The 14,269-nt window shown below is 47.2% G+C and overlaps 1 protein-coding gene across 19 annotated transcripts in view; it reads left to right on the plus strand.

Moving 5' to 3' along the window:
* SLC35B4 (solute carrier family 35 member B4) overlaps nt 1-14,269 on the plus strand; it is a 179,869-nt gene continuing 165,600 nt past the window's right edge. For 15 of the 19 annotated variants that reach the window (XM_027101870.1, XM_027101884.1, XM_027101862.1 and 12 more), the window contains exon 1: nt 2,679-2,922. The gene's annotated coding sequence lies outside the window, so the exon portion shown is untranslated. The other 4 variants (XM_027101873.1, XM_027101864.1, XM_027101865.1 and 1 more) reach the window with 3 other exon arrangements.

Raw genomic sequence — 14,269 nt, forward strand, 5'->3', positions numbered from 1 at the left:
TCCATTAGAGGTTATTACAAGAGATTGAATACAGTTCCCTGCACTATACAGTAGGTCCTTTTTGTTTGTCTATTTTATATGAGTAGTGTGTATCCGTTAATCCCAAATTCCTAATTTATTCCCCCTTCCTTTTCCCTTTGGTAACCATAAGTTTGTTTTCTATGTCTGGGGAAGCATTTTCAAATGATATTTCTGCTTGCCTATTTCACGCACCATGTTCCTACCATCATCCTATTTAATTGCATCTCATTTCTTTGATGTCCTGGAGAAAGGTTGCAAAGGGATAAGGAGATAAGATCTTGGCATCTACAACTTGCTGACTTTCTGTCACTGTAATAGGGATGATTGCTTTCCATGTGTGCACGGGAGTTCTATTTCAAAAGTTTTCCAGATGATTTTCTGTACAGGGTAACATAAGGCAATAACTTCATCGCAGTAGGATAAGGAAGGACAGAACAGGATGTCCAAGGTTGATGTTCCTAAATTGGGCACCCCTTGTGTACGTCCTGTTGGCTCCTGGGAATACTTGGAGGACAGGTAAAAGTTTAGATAGCAAGAAGAGTTTAAGAAGGGAGTTTGTGAGAGTAAACTGACAAGCTCCCACTGTATCCAGAATTCTTCCCCGGACCCAGTACCCACGCCCCCATTTATACGATTAAAATGCTGCTTGGATATTATGGGGCACACATAAACCGCCGGTCTCAGCCCAATCCCTGGCCTGCAGCCTCACCAGAACATTCCTTGACAGTGCTTCTTTGGTTTGGGTGGGCTTGACCCAAGAACAGAGACTGGACACACTTCTAGGCACTGTGGGTCAAACGGAAGTGGGGTGGGCGGCAGAAGGAACCTAGTTCATCTAGTTCATTGCCTGTGAGCAGAGGGGGCGGTCCATCCACGCTCACCCCTGCATTTTCTTTTCCTCCTAAGCTTATACTGCCATGTGATATTTGCTGCCCCCTGCTGGCTACACATGAGTGGAGACATTTTAGTGACTGCAGGAGCCCTTGTTTACTATTGGCAGTTAGACCTTCATAGTAACCATCACCACAGTACTCTGGCCAAAACCGTCAGTGGGGAACTTGTAAAAGCATATCAGGCACTGTACAAAGCTTTTTACATACATTGTCTGATTTAATCTTCAAAGTGATTTTGTGAGATAGGTATTAATATTCCCACTAAACGGAGAATCTGAGTCACAGAGCAATTAAATGGCTTGTGCAAGATCCGTGCTGGGAAATGGCAGGGCTTGGATCCAAATCCCGTTGTGTCGGACTTCAAAGTCCACAGACTGAACCACTCTGCAAATTCACATTCCCAGCAGGCTATATCGTGGATGGGCTCACCTCTCCCATATTCGGTCAACACAGCCAAGCCACAGACCCATGTGCCTCCTTACTGCATCCATCCACACCCTGGCAACCTCCCACATAGTTTTCTCCTCCATCACCAAGCCCACGACCATTCCAGTCTCTTCTTTCCTTCCTGGTCTTCGTACAATGTGTTTCCCTCCCAAACATCCACCCAAATCCAGGGAGCTCTGGATAGAATTCGAGAGGTCCCGGAACTTGGACGGGGAAAAAAATTATGTTCTACTGTGAATATAGAAAACAAACAGAAATGGTACCTATGATTTTGTTGCTAAAAGAAATCACAGGCATTTCTGTATCATGTCACCATTGTCACAGATATCTCAAAATATCATTTAAGCACATCACTCCTTTGAAATTACAATAGTTAGTAAATCTGTCATTAGACCTGTTATTTAATTATTAATTGAAAAGCATGTGTATTACTATATCACAGATTTGGTTTTTTCAATATTTTGATTAGCATTCTTTCAAAATTATGGAATTTCTTTGTTATACTGTGCATTTAATGTCATGTACTAAAAAATTCTACTTAGAGGGGTGTCCAAAGTCTTCTGCAGCCTGCCCAGGGGTCCTGGCATGATAAATGGTTAGGATCGCTGCCCTTGATTCTATGCTAGGCTTTGGGTCTCCTGACCCAGATCACATAATATAGCAGTGACAAGCAGTTGCAGTTCTACAAATAGGATGACCATGTGATTTATCTTCCAAACCAGGACCCTTCTGAGTTGAAAGGGGACACTATTAATAATTATACTGGGACAAGTGTAAACTGAGACATTTGGTCACCCCACCCGAATAGCATGCATTCTGGAAACTGAGGAATTAGATAAGAAAATGCCAGGTAATTCAATGTAACTTACAAACATCAACATAAAAACTCACCCTAACTATAAATATTGCTGCTGATAAAACTAGATTATCTCTTAAATTCCAACCAGAAAAAAATATAACGAATATAAAGTATACTGACTTCAAAATAAGTAATTGTAGTATGTAATAATAATATAACATACTAATGTACCCCTTACTGTAGACCAAGCACTGTCTGTCCTAATTGGTAGGTACTATTATTATCCTCACCTTATAAAAGAGGAAAACTTGGCCAGCATCACACAGCTAGAAGGAAGCAGAGCAGAGACAAATCCACACACGCTGGCTGCCGTGTCTGTGCTCCAAGCCATGGCCTCTACTGCCTCTTTGAGACCTTGTAACATCAGGAAATTTCACGATCTGAATGAAATCCAGGAAAATAGCAGATGGAATACAAGAGATTAGTCTTGTTTGTCTCCAGCACTGTACAGGGTAGAAGCTGCTTTTATTCTAAATCACAAGATCCAGTTATTTGAAAGACATTCCCCAGAGCAGAAAGGGGAATCTGGAAGGTTCCCACAGAGCAATTCCTTTAAGACGCCTAAATTGTAAGTAACTCTTCCCAGGCGTTCACCATTTTCCTTTGATTGCAACCGCTAGCTCCTGTTGGAGAGGCAGTGATCAAGAGCATGGGCTTGAAGTTGAAATTCCGGGCACGTATTACCAAGCTGAGCAGCCTTGGGTAAGTCGCGTGGCCTTCTGGCCGCACTTTGCTCATCTGTGGAATGGAAATAATGGTAAACCTCACCGGTTTTGGTGAGGAGTCAATGAGCCTGGTCAATATGTAATACACAGCAGCAATTATTACTATCATTATCATTTTATTCTAACCATTCTGTCCCCAGACGCATCTCTCTTTATTACTCTGAGTGTTTCCACGTGTTCTTCAGCTTTACTTCCTCTTCAACTATTTTTTCCCCATGCTGTAGCTATCTTTGGGTGACTGTGAGAACATGCGCTTATACAGCATTTGCACCAGAACTCATTTGGCTGATGCAACGTACACTCTGACAGCTGGAGGTGAGACCAGGGCTACGTGCTCTCAGGTTTATCCCATCCTCTCGATTTGCCCACTCCGCAATAGCGCTCGTGCCTGAGCTCTTTATTTGCATTTTGCTGAGCTGACATGAATTTTTATAAGTTTGGGGGTGTCTGGAGAATTCTTCAGTATGAATTGAGTTGACAAAAAACGGGATGGATCATTTATCACCTTCGTGGAAACAAGATGAATTTCTGTTTTCAACTGAAATAAGAGATTACGAAAGATTGCTGGGCCTGACCGTGTGAAAAATTAAAATGGTAAAAAAGGAAGAAAATTCAAAATAAAAAGGGAAGACATAGCTTTGGAAATGTTCACACCGATGTGAAAAAGGGTTAATAAATATGGTTTTATAGGACCACTTTTTAAAAACATTTTGGTTGCATCCTCCATGAAGAAAAATAACAGTTTACATCATGACCCACTACATACATTGAAAAAAAAAATTTCACACACAAAAAACTCACTATGTGTGGAATGGTATTTTTATTTTTATATAATTTTCTTTTTCCTTTCTTTTTTTTTTTTTTGGCGGTACACGGGCCTCTCACTGTTGTGGCCTCTCCCGTTGCGGAGCACAGGCTCCGGACGCGCAGGCTCAGCGGCCATGGCTCACGGGCCCAGCCGCTCCGCAGCATGTGGGATCTTCCCGGACCGGGGCACGAACCCGTGTCCCCTGCATCGGCAGGTGGACCCTCAACCACTGTGCCACTAGGGAAGCCCTCTTATATTTTTATTGTATTATAATTTTTTCATTAATACTGGTCATGAGCCACTTAATCAATTTCATAATCTACTAATGAATTGTGACTTGCCGCGAAAAAACAGTGATCTCAAGAGCTCTTATAAATACATTATTGGATAAAGAATATACGCAGATATTTTTATGTGTAAAACAATTTTTTGCCATTTTTAAAATATAGAAAAACCATTTTTAAATAGAGAAAAATCTCAGCCTCAGTACTCACCCAAGACATACAAATTATAAGCGATGATAAAATACAATTTCACCAATTAAATTAATCATTATAGTAAAGGTTTTTCTTTAATTTATTTATACCCCACTTCAATTCAAAACAAATTTGAGGTGGTTTTATCTACCAAAACTGCCAAACACAATGGATGGTAGAATCTATCGATGCAATTCTGAGAAGCAATTTGGTGGTACATTTGTGGAGTCATAAAAATGTTCGTACCCAAAAGTAGTTTCACTTCTGGGAATTTGTCCCAGTGAAGCAGCTCAAAGACAAAGAAAAATCTCTATGCACAACTTTTTATATCATTACTTAAGTAGTAAAAAATGAGAAGCAGTCTAGATAGCCAAGAATAACACCATATTTACATAAGCTATACTACAGCAATTTAAAATATTTTGCAGCCAATAAGATGATAACTGTGACTATGAAGCAACATGAGTAAATGCTCATGCTAACACATGCAGAAGTTATCAAACAAAACTCTCTGCGCGTTCCAGTTACTATGGCTGCATGAAAAATTACCCTAAAGCTTAGTGGCATGAAACAACCATTTATTATGGATCAGAAATTCAGACAGGACACAACTGGATGGCTTATCTGAGGCTCATTAGAGGACATGACTGGCATCTGACACTGGCTGTCAGCTAAAGCCTTAGCTGGATCTCTCGGCTGGGATACCTACACGTGGCTTGAGCTTTCTCAGAACGTGGTAGCTGGGTTCCAACGCTGAGAGTCCCCGGAGAGGGAGCCCGGCAGAAGTCAACTCACCTTACATGACCTAGTTTTGGAAATTATGCAGTGTCACCTCCATCTCCATTCATGGAGACAGTCACAAAATCCCATCCAGTTTCAAAGGGGAAGGAAGAGAGACTCTACCTTGTCACGGGAGAGTGACCAGTTTCTAAACAAGCCTGCAGGACTCGAAATGCTCCTGTTTTTCAGGAAATACAATCTGCTGAAATCTATGACCTGGTTAGAACCACATAAAAGTCATAAAAGGATTAGGATTAAGACTGGGAAGAAACATGGAAAAATGAAATCTTGATTTAAAAGAAATCCTGTTGGGACTTCCCTGGTGGTGCAGTGGTTAAAGACTCTGAGCTCCCAATGCAGGGGTCCCAGGTTCGATTCCTGGTCAGGGAACTAGATCCCACGTGCATGCTGCAACTAAGGAGCCTGCCTGCCTGCCACAACTGAGACCAGGTACAACCAAATAAATAAACAAATATTTAAAATAAAAGAAATCCGGGCTTCCCTGGTGACGCAGTGGTTGAGAGTCCACCTGCCAATGCAGGGGACACAGGTTCGTGCCCCGGTCCGGGAAGATCCCACATGCCGCGGAGCGGCTGGGCCCGTGAGCCATGGCCACTGGGCCTGCGCGTCCAGAGCCTGTGCTCCGCAACGGGAGAGGCCGCAACAGTGAGAGGCCCGCGTACCGCAAAAAAATAAAGGAAGAAAAGAAATCCTATTATTGTTTTGGCAATGTTCTTTGAGTAATAAGTAAAAATTATTAATAAAATTATATGCACAAGGAATGAAGCTGACAAAGCTTCAGAAATTGTTCCCAGGAAAACCCCTGCCCCCTTGACTCCTCCATTTCTAACATCCACTGTTCTCACTTGCGGTTGTCACAGCTTAACCCATTGCATCAGCAATGCCCCTCCTCTTATGAGAAGTGGACCTGAAGTCGAGGCCCAAGCCTCCAGGGGGCAGGTGCATCCCCCTTGCATCTTGCCCTCCCAATCCTTCATCACTGGATGTCTCCCCAGTTGGGTAGCCTCATCTACCGGTGACCTCACTTTTTAGTTAGTAAAGGAAAATGGAAAGGGGGACATGTCTCATGTATTAATAAACCCTTGTCTCCACCTGAGAACACCTGTGTCCTCACTTGCCTTCCTTCCTGGAGAGAGAGGTCCCTGCTTCCTTCACCGGCTCAGTCTTTCCACCTTGTTCTCCTGATCCCCTTTCTCATCTTCTCCACACGATGTCCTGCTCAAACATCACACTCCAGCGTCCTCTCTCTCTCTCTCTCTCTTTTTTTTTTCTAGCATTTTTAATCTTTTCTCATCGACTGGATCCTTTCTCTCTACCTACAGTCACAGCCAGGTCCTTTTACTCCCATTCATGCTACCCTCTCATATTGTCATCTGATGTATTCTTACTTGCCTACCCCATTAACAAACCTTCAAAGGAAACACTCACTCTGGCTGTTTCCATTTCATCACTCACTCACTCCTTAACACCAGTGATTTACCTGACGGGTTTCTTTCCCATCACTACCTCACCTGGCCTCTTAAATGTCATCTTGATCTCCTAATTGTCAAATCAAATGACCCTTTCTCCATTTCATCCTCCCTTCCCTTTGCAACATTAAGTTGCCTTGTTCACCATTTTCTCCCTATAACACAAACTTCCAGACTTCCCCAGCCCCACTCTCTCTAATTTCTCCCTCACATCTTTGACCAAATTTTCTGCTTCTTCAGCTCACTGTTCTCATTCCACTCACATTCCTTGGCTACATCCAACTATTCCAGAGCTTCTTCTACCACCTAGTCACTCCTCCATGGATCTGGGTACTTAACTCATACCACGTCTTGGATGTGCAGTATTAAAAATTCAGTTTTCAATGAGGCCTGTAACTGATGAAGTGTAATCAGCTAGGATAACTATAAAAGCCCTTTAGGTGTCTTCAGTCTTTCTTGGTCTAAAATGCTCAGTTGTTCAGCTAGCCTGGCCTGTCTCTGCTGGGAGAAGAGGCCCCTGGCCTGGGGTGTGCTGGTCCAGCTCTCCAGTGGGGTCCCTTGCTCTCCAAGACGATGTTTATTCTGGCCTCGTGTGCTTTTATGGCCTTATATCTTGAATAGCTGCTGTCTCGCTTGAGTTCTGCTCATTCAGGGCCTGGGGAGGTCTTGGGATGACAGGGCCCCATCTTATTTATTTATTTATTTTATTTATTTTATTTTTGGCTGCGTTGGGTCTTCGTTGCTGTGCGCGGGCTTTCTCTAGTTGTGGCGAGCGGGGGCTACTCTTCGTTGAGGTGTGTGGACTTCTCATTGTGGTGGCTTCTCTTGTTGCGGAGCACGGGCTCTAGGTGCACGGGCTTCAGTAGTTGTGGCTCGCGGGCTCTAGAGCGCAGGCTCAGTAGTTGTGACGCACGGGCTTAGTTGCTCCGCGGCATGTGGGATCTTCCCGGACCAGGGCTGGAACCCATGTCCCCTGCATTGGCAGGCGAATTTTTAACCACTGCGCCACTGGGGAAGTCCAGGGCCCCATCTTAACTGTCACTGGCCGGGGACTCCTTAGCCCCCGCTCCATCCTGCTTCTCCCTTAAATCTCCTGATCCAGAAGAGGGCAGGGGGGCGTGCTTTTTCTATACCTCCCTATGTCATATTTACCCTTCCCCAGATGTCCACGTGAGCCTTAAAAACAGGGCAGGAGACTCACTGTTGATGAACCAATGGGGAAAGAGGGAAGGAAAGGAATTTGGTGAATCCTCCCTCAAGATACTATCCTGGCTTGAAGACTCCTGTCCTGCCACATAATCCTATATTGAAAGTCGAAAGTTGACTGTCAACTTCGCCTTTCACTAGGCAATCCTTCTATAAAAAATTCTCTCTCTAACCAGACATATGGCTGCCTTTGGCAGACTGTGTGTAAAAGTCATAGACTCATGAAGACAAAGGAGAAAATCATATACAATTTCAAATCATTCCAGGAGTTATATTCTTTTTTTTGCGGTACGCAGGCCTCTCACTGCTGTGGCCTCTCCCGTTGCGGAGCACAGGCTCCGGACGCGCAGGCTCAGCGGCCATGGCTCACGGGCCCAGCCGCTCCGCGGCATGTGGGATCTTCCCGGACCGGGGCACGAACCCATGTCCCCTGCATTGGCAGGCAGACTCTCAACCACTGCGCCACCAGGGAAGCCCCAGGAGTTATGTTCTCGAATCACTAGATCCATCCCGACCCCAGTGGCTTCTCCGACCTCTAGCTTTTACTATCTCACTGCCTATTGGACATCTGCAAACACCTCTAAAGCCAAACTCATCATTTTCCCTCTACAAACCCCCTGGGTTTGCTGGTAGATCCTCGGGCAAGTTACTTTGTCGCTCTGTACCCCAGTTTCGCCATCTATAAAATGAAGGCTATAATAATACCTTAGAACTGTTATGAGGATTAGGCAAGATAACATGTCCGAACAGCCCAGGGTGCTGCCTGGCATGTGCAGGTGCTATGAAAATGCTTTGCATGCCTCAGTCTGAATGGTCGTCAGCGGGAATGATGACTCCTGCACACACAGTCCATTGCATGGGCCCCAGGCCTTCCCTGCCCACCTCGTGCCCTTCTGTGATAAGGCTAAGTTGTCAGGCACGTCGTCCCTCCAGGGCAAGATTTCCAGCACATGTCCATGGCAGAGATGTGCCTCACTGGGCGGACATGCCCCGTCTTGGTGACTGACTCATGATCCCTCTGCCTGGAATAGCTGCCACCCCACACCCACCCTTCCAAGTCCTATCCACCTTCACTGGCCATGCTTCCTCACAGCCCAGCCACAGGATTCCCTTCCTCTGGGTCCAGGATGCTCGTGTCTGTATCACTCACTTGGCGACTGTATGTAAAAAGATACCAAGATCCTGGGTACCAGCAGGTCTAACGCCAAGATGACCCCAGAAGATGGCCTAACAGGGATGGGATAATATCAAGACTCAGATGAGGCTTTGCACTCAGGTATCATGCCAGCCAGGCTCTGAGGCAAGCTTTGGAGTACCTCTGAGGGGAGCTAGATTGCTCTGTTTGAGAGTCAGAGCCTACCTGATGGGGACATTTGACCCAGAGGAAGTACATTTCTGCCAGGCCATTCTGATCTGTCCCACAGGCAGACCCAGCTGTGTCCTATGGGGCCGGCAGGACTGAATTGCTAACCCCAGCTGCTCGTGGCCACGGAAAGCCATGCCCTCCAGAGGACAGGTCTCCCCTGGAACCCTCAGTTTCTAGAGTGGCTTGTCAGGGACCATTTCTTTGGGCTTCTGTCTTTTCCTTCCACTTCCTCTTCTGCTGGCCTGGCTCCACCAAGCCTGCCTCAGGCCTACAGTTAGAAAGTGCCTGGACAGGATTCCATGGACAGACACTACTGTGGCTTCATGATCCTTTCGGGGGTCAGGTGCTGCTACAGACCCCTTCTGACCATTAATGTCCCTGCTTCACGAGCCTAAGACAAATATTAAAGGGTTAATAATCAAAAAATATATAGCAACATGGCTAGTGGGCTATTTCCTTAAAGTACCAGGGCACCGGAACAGGGCCAGATGCTGTTGCAGAGAGAACAGACCTCACACGCCCAGTCTCCCCTGCCCCACCCCTGGCTCTGAGAACATTCTGGGGAGCTGAGCCTGGAGGGCTGCTTCTGCTGGTTGGGGCAGAATTCAGCAGCCTCCTGCAGCATTCAGGCTGGGATTTGCACCCTGCTGCGTGTGGAGTCCTGTGAGCTCCTGTCCCACACATGGACCTGAATTCACAGACTGACTGAAAAGAATTCCCCGGGGAAAAAAAGGGATGCAAATTCTAACCTCCATTGTGTCTCAAGAATGAAAAAGCATGTCCTAAAATTCGAGTGACCCCAGACAAAGCCAAACTGAAAAGCCCTTGGAAGAGACCACTGGGCACATTCTGAGAGGAAGAGAGTGGCCTGTGACCCAAGCCAGACCCTGCAAAACCCAGGTGCCCATAGGCCCAGGGCCGGCTGGAGCCTCAGCCACACCACCCTGCACACTGGCCTTGAGAGAAAGGGCTGTGTGTGTGTGTGTGTGTGTGTGTGTGTGTGTGTGTATGCGTGTGTGTGTGTATGTGTGTACGTGTGTTTATGTGTGCATGTATGTGTTTGTATATGTGTGTGTATGTGTTTGTATATGTGTGTGTGTGTGTATGTGTACGTGTGTGTATGTGTGTATATGTGTGCGTATGTGTGTGTGTGTAAAAGAGAGAGACACAGAGCCCTACCCTCAGAGGTGCAGCACCTGTGGCCTGGCCCCCCCCCAGCTGAGGAATCCCCTGAGGGACGAGGACAAAGAGGCCACCAGCAGAGCCTCTCGCCTCACGGGCCTGTAGGCAGATCTGCCAAGGGCCGTTCCAAGGTCACAGGCACAGGGCACGGTGGGTTCAGGACCTCTGGGGGCCTCGGGCTGCCAGCGGCTTGAGAAGTGTGGGCAGCAAGGAGCTCCCAGGACTGAATCGCAAACATTTGTGAGCACTTTTAGCAAAACTCGGAGATACTCAGGGTGAGGCCATCTGCGGGAAGATGGGGCTCCCCAGACTGAGGGGCTGGGCTCAGGGGTGTCGGTCGTAAGGTGACTGTAAGCTGCTCGGTGATCCCAGGCCAAGGAAGACTGGGGCCTGGGGTGAGCCCCCTCCCTGTGTTTCCGACCCGGGGGGGTGACCTGCCCTTGGGCTCTGTGGTCCCCATCCAGACGCTCCAGCCCCACTGACAGCAAAACACCCTCCGCTCCCTGGAGAGCAGAGTTTCTGTACATGGCGACTCTCCTCTCCTCCCACCCCACCCCCATGCCACCTCCCAAGGAGCTTCTGCTCAGTGGGGATGACGGCCTCTCCCCTGGGCTCAGTGAGTCCTCTCTGAAGCCACAGAAGGGCCTGGACTGGCCTGGCCTCCCAGGTGTCTGACGCCAGGCGGCCGGCTCTGTGGTCACGCACGGGCCTTCCAGCCTGACACCTGGGTCATCGGGACAGGTTACTGCTCTGACTGGGAGGCTGAGGTAGCCGGGTGGTGGATACGGTTTCTACAGGATCTAACCCTCGGTAATTCTGGGATGACTTGGACAGTAGCGCCCTAGGAGGCTGCCCAGGACTCCTCCGCCGGTGCCCAGCCTGGACGTGGCTTCATGGAAGGTGCAGGGCTGGGCCGCTTCCCCACTCCGGCCGGGGCTCGGGGGGCCACAGAGGAGAGTGGGAAGCGAAGACACCAGAGGCCTGGGAGGCGGGTCCCACCAATTCTTCCCCCACCTTCAGTCTGTGCTCCAACCACAGTGGAAATCTACACTCTAGTGGAATGGTTTTTTTTTTTTTTTTTTTTTTCCTAAAACCTTTGTGCTTTTTTGGTTCCCTAAGTTGCTGAGGAAAAGTTCCTTTTGGAAAATTCCAGCTCAGTCTCAGCTAAACAAAAAGGAAAAGGGGTTTTTCCACAAGGGGTTCTGGGTTGATAGGGGCACACAGAGCCTCCAGCTGCCACTTGTCTGAAAGCTGTAAAGAACCAGAAGCTGGGATGGGCAGGAAGGAACTCCTGGCGGGTGCCAGACCTGAGGTCAGCCTGACGACACCTTGCTTCCCCTCTACCGCATCACCTCCCCCAGACGGGGGGAGTCCCACACTCCGACTTGCTCTCCTTCTAAGACCCAGCACTTGGGTTTCATCTGAACCCTAATTATCCAACATATTAAATCAGGTAATAAGATAAAAGCACCCAGTTTGAATTTCTATTCCAAAAGGAAAACCCTCTGACAGGGGTTGGTCCAGGGAATCCTGGAACATTCTTTCACTTTCTCTTTACCCACAAGAGCCACTCTGATGTCTTCTCTTCTCCTCTTCCTTCCCCCCCCCCTTTTCTTCACCTCCTTCTTCAATAAGTATTCAAAGGCTTTTAAAAATTGAGATATAATTCACCATTTTAAAATGTACAACGGAGTGGCTTTTAGTATATTCAGGATTCCAGGTGGGTTTTTATCCCATTGACGTCCTCCCGGGGAGAGAGAGGAAAGGAGCTGGGGCTGGAAGTTTCCCTGACATGCACCAAGGTGGCCCTGGCAGCTGACATCCTAAAGGTTGCTCCAGCCTGGTGACACAGACACACCCCTCTCTAGAATTTCTGGGGAACCTGTCTGTGGAGCTGGAGTCCTGCCATTAATGGGACAGGTGGGTTCTTAGCTAAAGTTTTCCATGTATCGGAGCCTCTTACATCAGTGGTACCGGGATCAACCCATGAGGGGTTGGAGACCCCTGACCCCATGACGAAATCAAGCCCTGGGTGTGAGCTGACCAGGATAGGGCCCCAGATTCGGGGTCTTGGAGCCAATTGCCGTGAAAAGAGAGTCCTGGGATCCTGGCAGAGCATTCAGAGTCATGAGACTCAAGGCCCTCCTCCTACAGATGGGGAAACTGAGGCCCAGAAACCATAAAATTGCACAACCTGGTAATAGCAGACCCAAGCCCCAGCTCTTCTGACTCTGGGCCAGTGTAATTCACTCAACAGTAAATAGTCGAGTGAACCCCTCCTATGGGCCAGGAATGGCTGGAAATCTACATTCAGGGAGCCCACATCCTCCCAGCTCTAGGAAGGGGACCAGGGAGGGCCGAGAGAGGTGGCCACTCCACAATCAGTGGAGGGTTAACCCCGAGAAGAAAACCCCTCAGTAAGGCTTGGCTACCTGCCCGACATCTGCCTCAGAAAGTCCTTTCCTGAGAGCTACTCTCATCAGCTCCTGTCAGCAGCCCCCTCTCCTGGCCTCCATCTCTGGCCTTAAGTTAGTGGCAGAAGCTCCTTGGCGTAGAGTGATGGTGTCTTGGAAACTGGCTCATACCAGCTCATGAGAGCTGATTTTCAGGAATTTTGCAAAAACACACTCATTTAAAAAATTAAACGATACAGACTTATAATTAGATAAATTATATTTGGAACAAAGGTAATACTCAAAACTCATCGTTTCCTAATCATTTTATTACATTTTACTATTATCTATGCTCTTGGGGTGATTGATGACTAAATCTGTGTGGTGAAATACTATAAGATTGTGCATTTCCTCTGTGTTCAGTGATGTCACATTGTGGCTGGAAGTAGGCCACGGTGGGAGTATTTACACCATGGAAATAGGCAAATGCTACAAATGAAGGTTTTGTTTTGTTTTTACGTTTACCATCCACTAAAAATTCCTCAGACCAGCAAACAAAAATCCCCATCCACATATTCAGCCAGTTGCACATATAGGACTGTGTGTGTGTGTGTGTGTGTGTGTGTGTGTGTGTGTGTGTGTAGCAATCTGCTCAGGCATACCTCATTTTATTGCGATTCACAGGTATTGCACTTTTTACAAATCGGAGGTTTGTGGCAACCCTGTGTTGTCAGCTGACAGTTACCATTTTTTCCATAAAGTATTTTTAAATTAAGGTAGGTGCATTGTTTTTGCAGACATAATGCTATTGCACACTTAATAGACTGCAGTATAGTGTAAACTTGACTTTTATATGCGCTGGGAAACCAAAAAAATTCCTGTGACTCACTTTATTGTGATATCTGCTTTATGGCCGTGGTCTGGAACCGAACCCGCAGTTCTCCAAGGTCTGCCTGTATTCAGGATTCCCTTTCCCTTCAAGTTTCTGTCTGTTTTAAAAAGTGATCATTCTTCTCCTGCTCATTGCCTTCATTTTCTCTTTTTATAGAATGAGCTCAGTGAGGCTTCAGGACTCCTTATTCATGGCTCTGATCCTTAATTTTAACTTTCCCCCGACTCGCCCAGGGTACTTGTTAAACACGCAGACTCCCAGACTCCATCCCCAGAGGGTCTGACTCAGTGGGTCTGGGACAGGAATCTGCACCTTTACCAGGTTTTCCAGGTGATTCTGAGGCATGTGGTATAAGAACAGCAAAATATTTCCTTGTGTCACTGACAAGCTGTAAACAGTAGGGTGTTTATTGCTTTTCCGTCTATAGAGGGTTCATTTCTGCTACTCCATTCCCACTGTCTTTGTCACCCTCACTAGCACAGTTGTTTGACGTTCCTCTGTGTTAGCGTGGCCAGTCCCCGTGAGCCGGCTCCATCAACCACGCTCTGATGAGCCGGGCCTTGGATCAGGTACAGCCCGGTAGCTCTCCGAAGATAATGAAGTTAATGAAAAACCAGCAGTCAAAGCGGTCGTTTGCAGTTTCACCACTTGGTGGCGCCATTGTTCCACTTTCCACTCTGGTCAGTTTTTTTGATGGGCGTCCTGAAAATTCCTGCTTAATTTTGCTGATG

This window comes from Aethalodelphis obliquidens, unplaced genomic scaffold, assembly GCF_003676395.1.
Source record: "Aethalodelphis obliquidens isolate GAN/ISIS:26980383/991018 unplaced genomic scaffold, ASM367639v1 scaffold5, whole genome shotgun sequence".
Classification (NCBI taxonomy): Eukaryota; Metazoa; Chordata; class Mammalia; order Artiodactyla; family Delphinidae; genus Aethalodelphis; species Aethalodelphis obliquidens.